Raw genomic sequence first — 7,608 nt, 5'->3', positions numbered from 1 at the left:
CACTAGAAAACAAAAAAATTTGGGTGACTCACTTTATTTTGATATTTGCTCTATTTGGTGGTCTGGAATTGAACCCGCAATATCTACAAGCTATGCCTGTGTCCAAAACAAATGACCATTTACTTTCATGTTTGACAATTGAATAGATGATCTATAAATTTAGGGTATCTAACCTATTAAGGGCACTGTAACACTTAATTACAGTGTGGTAAATGCAGTGCCAACTGGTGCCTGCTGAGGCCCTGCGGCCCCCAGAATTTCAGCCCTTAGGCATCTGCCTGCTCTTCTTCAGAATAAGAAGTCCTGATGGGTGTTTGCCTTGGCAGAATTAACAGCCTTGGGAAATGACTAGCCTCACGGTAGCTCAGGCTGACTGAGCTATGTCTCCTTCTTATTGGAGTCATAAATTCCACTACCTTGCTTGTGTCAGCCCATGTCTCCACCTTACTGGAGTCATAAATCCACTGTCCTCCTATACACCAAAGCCCCTTACCTTACTTGCAGCCAATCAGAGATCTGTTCCCCTATCCCTTTGTGTTCAAGCCCCTTCCTCAATGAAAGACCCTACACATTCATACTCAGTGAACACACAGGCACCTCTTGTTTCTGTGGTCCACTGCTGCCTGCCTGCCTATGAAACTTTCCTTTGTTCTTAAACTTCTCTCTTTCTGGTAAATGCTTCTTACCAAAGCGCATCACTGGCCTGGCCAAGTGTCCCCCAATAGTGAAGTCTTAAATACTTATCACCAAAAAGGAGCAAACTAATTGTCCCAAATAGAACTTCCATAAATAAATATATATATTCCTCCAACATTTCTACTTTCTATTTTTATTTTTCAGAGTTTCTAGGTGTAGTGGGTCTAAAAGTGAAAGTGTTTAAGAAGAAGACATCTTCACAGTCTTACACCACTGTATTTTACTACAATACTTTTTTTGTAGCATGTGATGTTTGCTTGTTGTTGCTACACTCTAGCAAAGAGCCTGGATGCTTAAGTAAAGAACTAGGCAAATCACTGCAATAAACTTTTTGTTTTCAGTTTAGTTTGTTTTCTTAGTTATGTTTTTTTGGTTTTTTGTTTATTTGGGGGCTTTTATTTGTAAAGCTTGAATAATGTAAACACCTTATTGCTGCCTGGAAAAGGACAAAGTATTTAACCTGACTTATATCATCCAGTTATATCCCCCCAATCCTCATGACCATCATCTACTAACTTGCTTACTCCTTTCTGTTCCCTGAAGTCTATAGCTCCTTGCTCACAATCTTCTCCCTCAACTCTTGTCATTAACCTAACTTAGTTGACATTCACTAAACGACCATTCAATATCTTGACCCTCTCACCTAGTTAACCTCACCACAGGTGACCTTCTTCAACCCAGCTCAGTCACTTTGTTATTAAAATGACACCCGTCTCAGATTTTGTCTGCTCCTGTCCCCACTCCTGCCCCCACATCAAAATCACTAATGTAGACACCAGTGTGGGATACAGTATCTTGTTATTTTAGCATCTTCTTTAGGCTGGTTACCTTTAGGCCTCTTACCTTCTCTCACCACCCTCTACCTGAATAAGCTCATCTACCATGTGGTTTAACACAACTGTGTGACAACAGTTTCCAAATTTATCTCTCCAATCCAGACCAGTCTTTTGCGTTTGAGTCTCATGTGCAACTGTCTTCTCAACACACCTTCTAAAATAGCTCTGTGAAAATTAATAAACATAAACCTCATTTAATATGGAGTTGGAAGGCCAGAACAGGAAGCTTCCATGTCCTGCCACTACCCATCAATTGCTAATCTAGCAGGAAGAGAGGTACCCTGCATCTCCAACAGGAAGACATTTATTACAGTTGAACAACACAGGTTTGAACTGCACAGGTTCACTTATAGGCATATTTTTTTCTGATAAAAATGTGCTACAGTACTATACAATTCAAGGTTGGTGGAACCCGTGAATGCAGAACTCTTGGATGGGGAGGGTCAACTGCAAAGTTATATATTCAGATTTTTGACTAAACAGAAGGTTGTCACCCCTAAGCCTCTGCATTGTTCAAGAGTCAACTGTACTTTACTACCCAGCAGGGGGAAGGAAGAATTTCTCCTTGCCCAGCAACAGCCCAGTCAGTGAGAGATTGTCACAACTCAGACAATGAAAAAACGCTATGTTAGAACTCCCAGTTTCCACCAGTGATCTTTGTTCACAACATCCCCTCGCAACTCTCCCTTCTGCTCTGTAAAAGAACACTCCTCTTTGTTCTTTAAAATTGCCTATGATTGGCCATAGATTGCATGTCCTAAATTACAATTCTTAACTGTTCCTGAATAAACCCATTTTGCTATTAAATAACTAGAGGTTTGATTGTTTTAGGTCATCAGCTTACAGATATCTCAAACAAAGTATTCAAAAGTGATAGTCTCATAGGAGAAAATATTTGTAAATGATACAACTGACAAAGGCTTAATTTCCAGACTATACAAACAGCTAATACAACTCAATAACAAAAAAACAAACAAACAACCCAATCAAAAAATGAGCAGAAGACCAACACAAACATTTCTCCTGTAAAGACATACAAATGGCCAATAGCCCCATGAAAAAAAGCTCAGAATCACTAATTATCAGAGAAATTCAAATCAAACTTACCATGAGGTATTACATCACACTGGTCAGAATGGCCATCATTAAAAAGTCCACAAACAGTAAATGCTGGGAGAGGGTGTGGAGAACTGCCATTGTGGAAAACAGTATGGAGATTCCTTAAAAAACTGAAAATAGACTTACCATATGATCCAGCAATCCCTCTCTTGGGCATATATCCAGAGGAAATTCTAATTCAAAAAGATACATTCACCCAATGTTCATAGCAGCACTATACACAATAGCCAAGACATGGAAGCAACCTAAATGCCTCTGACAGATGACTAGATAAAGAAGTTGTGTATACACACACACACACATACATACATACATATGTATGTGTGTGTGTGTGTGTATATATATATATATATATATATATATGTATATACACACACAGCCATAAAAAATACGACTCAGCCATAAAAAAGAATAAAATAATGCCATTTTCAGCTATATGGATGGACCTGGAGATTGTCATATTAAGTAAAGTAAGCCAGAAAGAGAAAGAAAAATACCATATGATATCACTTACATGTGGAATCTAAAAAGATAATACAAATGAACTTATTTACAAAACAGAGGAATACTTACAGACATGGAGAGCAGACTTATGGTTACCAGGGGGAAAGAGGGTGGGGATGGATAAATTGGGGGTTCAGGATTTGCAGATACTGACTACTATATATAAAATAAATAAACAACAAGGTCCTGCTGTGTAGCACAGGAAACTATATTCAATACCTTGTAATGGCCTATGGTGAGAAAGAATATGAAGAGAAATATATGTATGTAAATATATACATGGACAACCGAGTCACTATGCTGTGCACCAGAAACTAACATAACATTGGAAACTGACTAAACTTCAATTTTAAAAAAATGATATTCTCCTCTTCTTCCCAAAATCTGTTCCCCACTAATCTTTTCCACCTTGGTAAATGGTACCCATGTTCACCCAGTCGGTTAGATTAGAAACCTGAGTGTCAATTTTGGCAAGTCTCTTTTCTTCACTTCCTAACTTCAATCCATCATCAAATGTTATGCCCTCTAAAATAACCTTTGATACATCTCTCCCTTTTTACTACCTTTTCCTCTGTCTAAGCCATCAGGTCTTGCCTGTACTTGGGCAATAACCTTTTAACTGGCCTCCCCTTGTCCACTTTTGCCATTTCCAACCCATTCTCCACATAGTATCGGGAGTAAGTTACTGCCCTACTAAAATTTTAATTGCCCTTAGAAAAAGTTCACAAGTTTCATCATTGCTTAAAAGGCCCCCTGTGATGTGGCCTTGTTGATGCCTCCAGCTTCATCTAGCACCACTTCCCCTAGTTCACATGGCTCTAGACACAGTCCTTCTCTTTCAGTTCCTCAAATCCACCAAGCTTATTCTCACATTTTATTGGCCTAGAGACTCTTTCCTCAGTTGTCATCTTGTAATTCCAATTTATCCTTAAAATATCAGTTTTATTTAATCATTAATCAATAATAATGAACTACCTACTCTGAGCCATGTTCTGTGCTAGGCACTGTGAATGCTATTAAAACAGACCTAGATCCTAACCCACAAAGCTTACAATTTAGTTGAGGGAAGTAGACACCAATCAAATAGCATCCAGAGAGATGTAAAATAGCTCCATGCTACTAGGAGAGCATATAAGAAGGGATTTGACCTGGTCAGGAAGGTCAGAAGCCAGAATAAAGAATTGAGTAGAGATCTGAAGGAGGTAGCATTAAAGAGAAAAAACGGGTACAAGCCGAGTAAGTTGCACATGCAAAGGCCCAGTGGAAGAGTGATTACAAAGAACCAAATGAAAGCCAGTGTAGTGAAGCTGAGGGAAGGAGAGGAGTGTGGTAAGACAAGAGCTAGAGATGCCAAAACATGCAAGACAGAGGCCAATGACTCTGCAGCCTCAGGGACTGGACAGATACTGTGAGAAATGACAAGAGGGAGGGGTAGAACCTATGGTAAAATGGAGAGTGTAAACCTTGCAACTAACACATTTATATTTTGAAAAATACAGTGTTTTGCAAAACTAAACATGAAAACAAAAACAAAACTGAGTAATATCCTCACATGTAAGATAGTGCACCCATGAAACCAAATAGGATATTCTTTCCAGCTACAGTATAGTGAGTGGATTGGAAGTCTTAGGTAAAGTTGGTAAAGTGAACACGTTTATCTAGTTTTCCCTCCCTGACAAAACCTCAACAAAAGGAATGTTTTTAAATTAATAAATATACAACAATGTAGGGGGGGAAAAGGAAAAGATACAAAAGCACCAGAATTTTTGAAGCAAGAAAGCATTTGGAGGATTGCAGCAGATTTGGAGACCTCAAAAATCCAAATTCTAAACTAGGGGTGGCAAAAACTAAGAATCAGCCTTATCTGTTCTTATAGAATCCTCAAGGGTCCATGACTTGATAGCACCAAGTCCCTCTGAAAATGGGAGTGAAGTGGGACCCCCAAATCAGAAGGACCAGCTGAAGGCTATTTAAGAAGCAGGTAGATCCTGGGTCTTCTCCCCTACTCTGTGCTGCTGAACCACAGCCCCTTCCCCACCCTGGAATAAGTCTGGAAGTTTATCTTCTGGGGAAGGTAAAATGAAGGGAATTCTGGATACCAAGCATTGTTGAGGGTAAAGATATTATGCCAGAAATAGAAATTAAAGGAACATCTGGATGGTGAATGCTAAAACACCCAGCCTTTTCCCTCTACTAGGCTTCTATAATACTATTAGCCAGGCCTTTCCTCTTCTGGCAGGAGATTAGAAGAATCTGTTCTGGGCACTCTGACCAAAAAAAGATGAGAATCACAAAACAACCCAATCAGATATCCCTAAAATAAAACTGAACAGGTTAACATAAGCAGATAACAAATGAAAGGAAAAACTCAGTAGTCAGGTTAGTCAGAGCTGTTACTTGAAAAGTAGGACAAAGAAGAAAAGATACACAAATATAGGAAAGAAAAGATTAAACAAAAATAGAGCACCTATCCAGGAGCTGGCACATACAAATAACTGGAGTTGCATAAAGAAAGGGCAGGGAAACTGGAGGAATGAAAATCATTAATGAAGTAATTTTAGAAGTTTCTCAGAACTGAAGGGCATGATTTTCCAAATTAGATGGACCCACAGAGCCCACTAAAATGGGTGAAAATAGATCCACAAAAAGTCACTTCATTATATCATTTCAGAACACTGAGGACAAAGAAAAGGTCATAAACCAAAAAAGGAAAGAAGGAAGGAAGGAATGAAGAAAGAAAGAAAGAAAGAAAGAAAGAAAGAAAGAAAGAAAGAAAGAAAGAAAGAAAGAAAGAAAGAAAGAAAGAAAGAAAGAAAGAGAAAGAAATCTAGAGACAATGGAACAATGCCTTAAAAATATGAATGAAAATGAATTCCAATCTGGAACTCTATACATACCCAAGCTATCAATCAAGTGTGAGGTTCAAATAATGATGTTTTCAAATATACACAGTTGCACAATTTTACCTCTTATACATAGTCTGTACTTTCAAATTTCCTGTCTCAGGAAGCTTCTAGACAATGAGTTCTATAGAATATATCAAAAAAGTGAGAATCATTGGATACACAAAATAGAAGATCTCAAACAGATTCAACACAGAGTACTAACAGAGTCTCCAGGAGAATGAGAAAGGAAGACACCAAGATGTTACCTAAGCACCTGAAGAAGAAGGGCACGTATCCAGATTGGAGCATCGTGGGCCTCAAGAAATAGGACACGTTGAGGGCCACCGAGATAAAAATGCCTGCTGTAAGCCAAGGGCTGATTGTTGAGGTGATCCTCTCAATGATGAGTCAGGGACCATGTCTATTTTGTTCATTGCTATATCTCCAATGATTCATAACTATAATAGACACACAATAATTCTTTTAAGAACTCATGCATTATTAGACTTGAGTACACTAAAGATAAAGCCAAAAGAAAGATGAATGATAGATTACTGATGTCACAAAATATAATGTACTTTAATGATAATTCCTTACATTCATCTGGCACTTTTTATTTTACAAAGCACCTTTCATATATTATTTCACGCAAGTTTCCCAGTAAATCTTTGACTTGGATGAAGATGTTGAGGCTTGTCCAAGATCATTGCACTTAAGTGAAACAACAACAACAACAACAAACAGAGCTGAAAACTGGGTATTCTAAGCCAATAGTCATATTTCATAGGCCTTTTTGTCCACAACAATTACAAGGTAGGACAATGTCAAAGCAAATCTGGGGAAAATGTCTTTTCAATGTTTTGTTTAAATGAAAGGTTAAACATTTGTGACAATATTTTATATATTCATTATGGTTATCACAGTGAGTATACATGAATACAATTCAGTTTCTATCAGACTATAAATTACAAGTAGCAACGATTTATATATTTATAAAGTATACAACACTTAGATATCATTTTATCCTTACAAAACACAATGAGGTAGATAGTACTTTTGTTTCCTTTTTAACAGATAATAAAATTGAGGCTCAGAACGATTTCACTAATTGGTGGAAATCATACAACTATTTCTCCCTTAAGATAAAATACAGAAATGTTAGACTGAAAATATGATGCTTTCTTATAAAAGGAAATTAGTCTCCCAAGATGCAGATATCCCCTTCTTCAATACCACTCAAAACAGCTTATTCGAACATGTTCTGCCGTACATTTATCACTTACTTTGGCTTACTGTGTTAAACATTGTGAAATTAGGAAACTTTTTAAAATAAGCCAACTCATCTAAGAAATGGTTGGTATATAAACTCAGAATCATTCACATGTGCACATCTTTAGAATCTAGATTTTTTGGAAGCATTAAGATTTAGGTTAAAAATAAATATTACTAGCTTAACATTGTAATATGCCTTAAGTTCACACTTCGGTCATGAGATAGGCAGTGTAGCAGATTGAGAAATACAAAGAGTAGAGCAGTGGTCTCTATTTCTTCCTTTCCTCCACTGTTTT

The sequence above is a fragment of the Camelus bactrianus genome, chromosome 7, assembly GCF_048773025.1.
Source record: "Camelus bactrianus isolate YW-2024 breed Bactrian camel chromosome 7, ASM4877302v1, whole genome shotgun sequence".
Lineage (NCBI taxonomy): Eukaryota > Metazoa > Chordata > Mammalia > Artiodactyla > Camelidae > Camelus > Camelus bactrianus.
The sequence above is the reverse complement of the archived record's forward strand: the minus strand, read 5'-3'. Positions refer to the sequence as shown.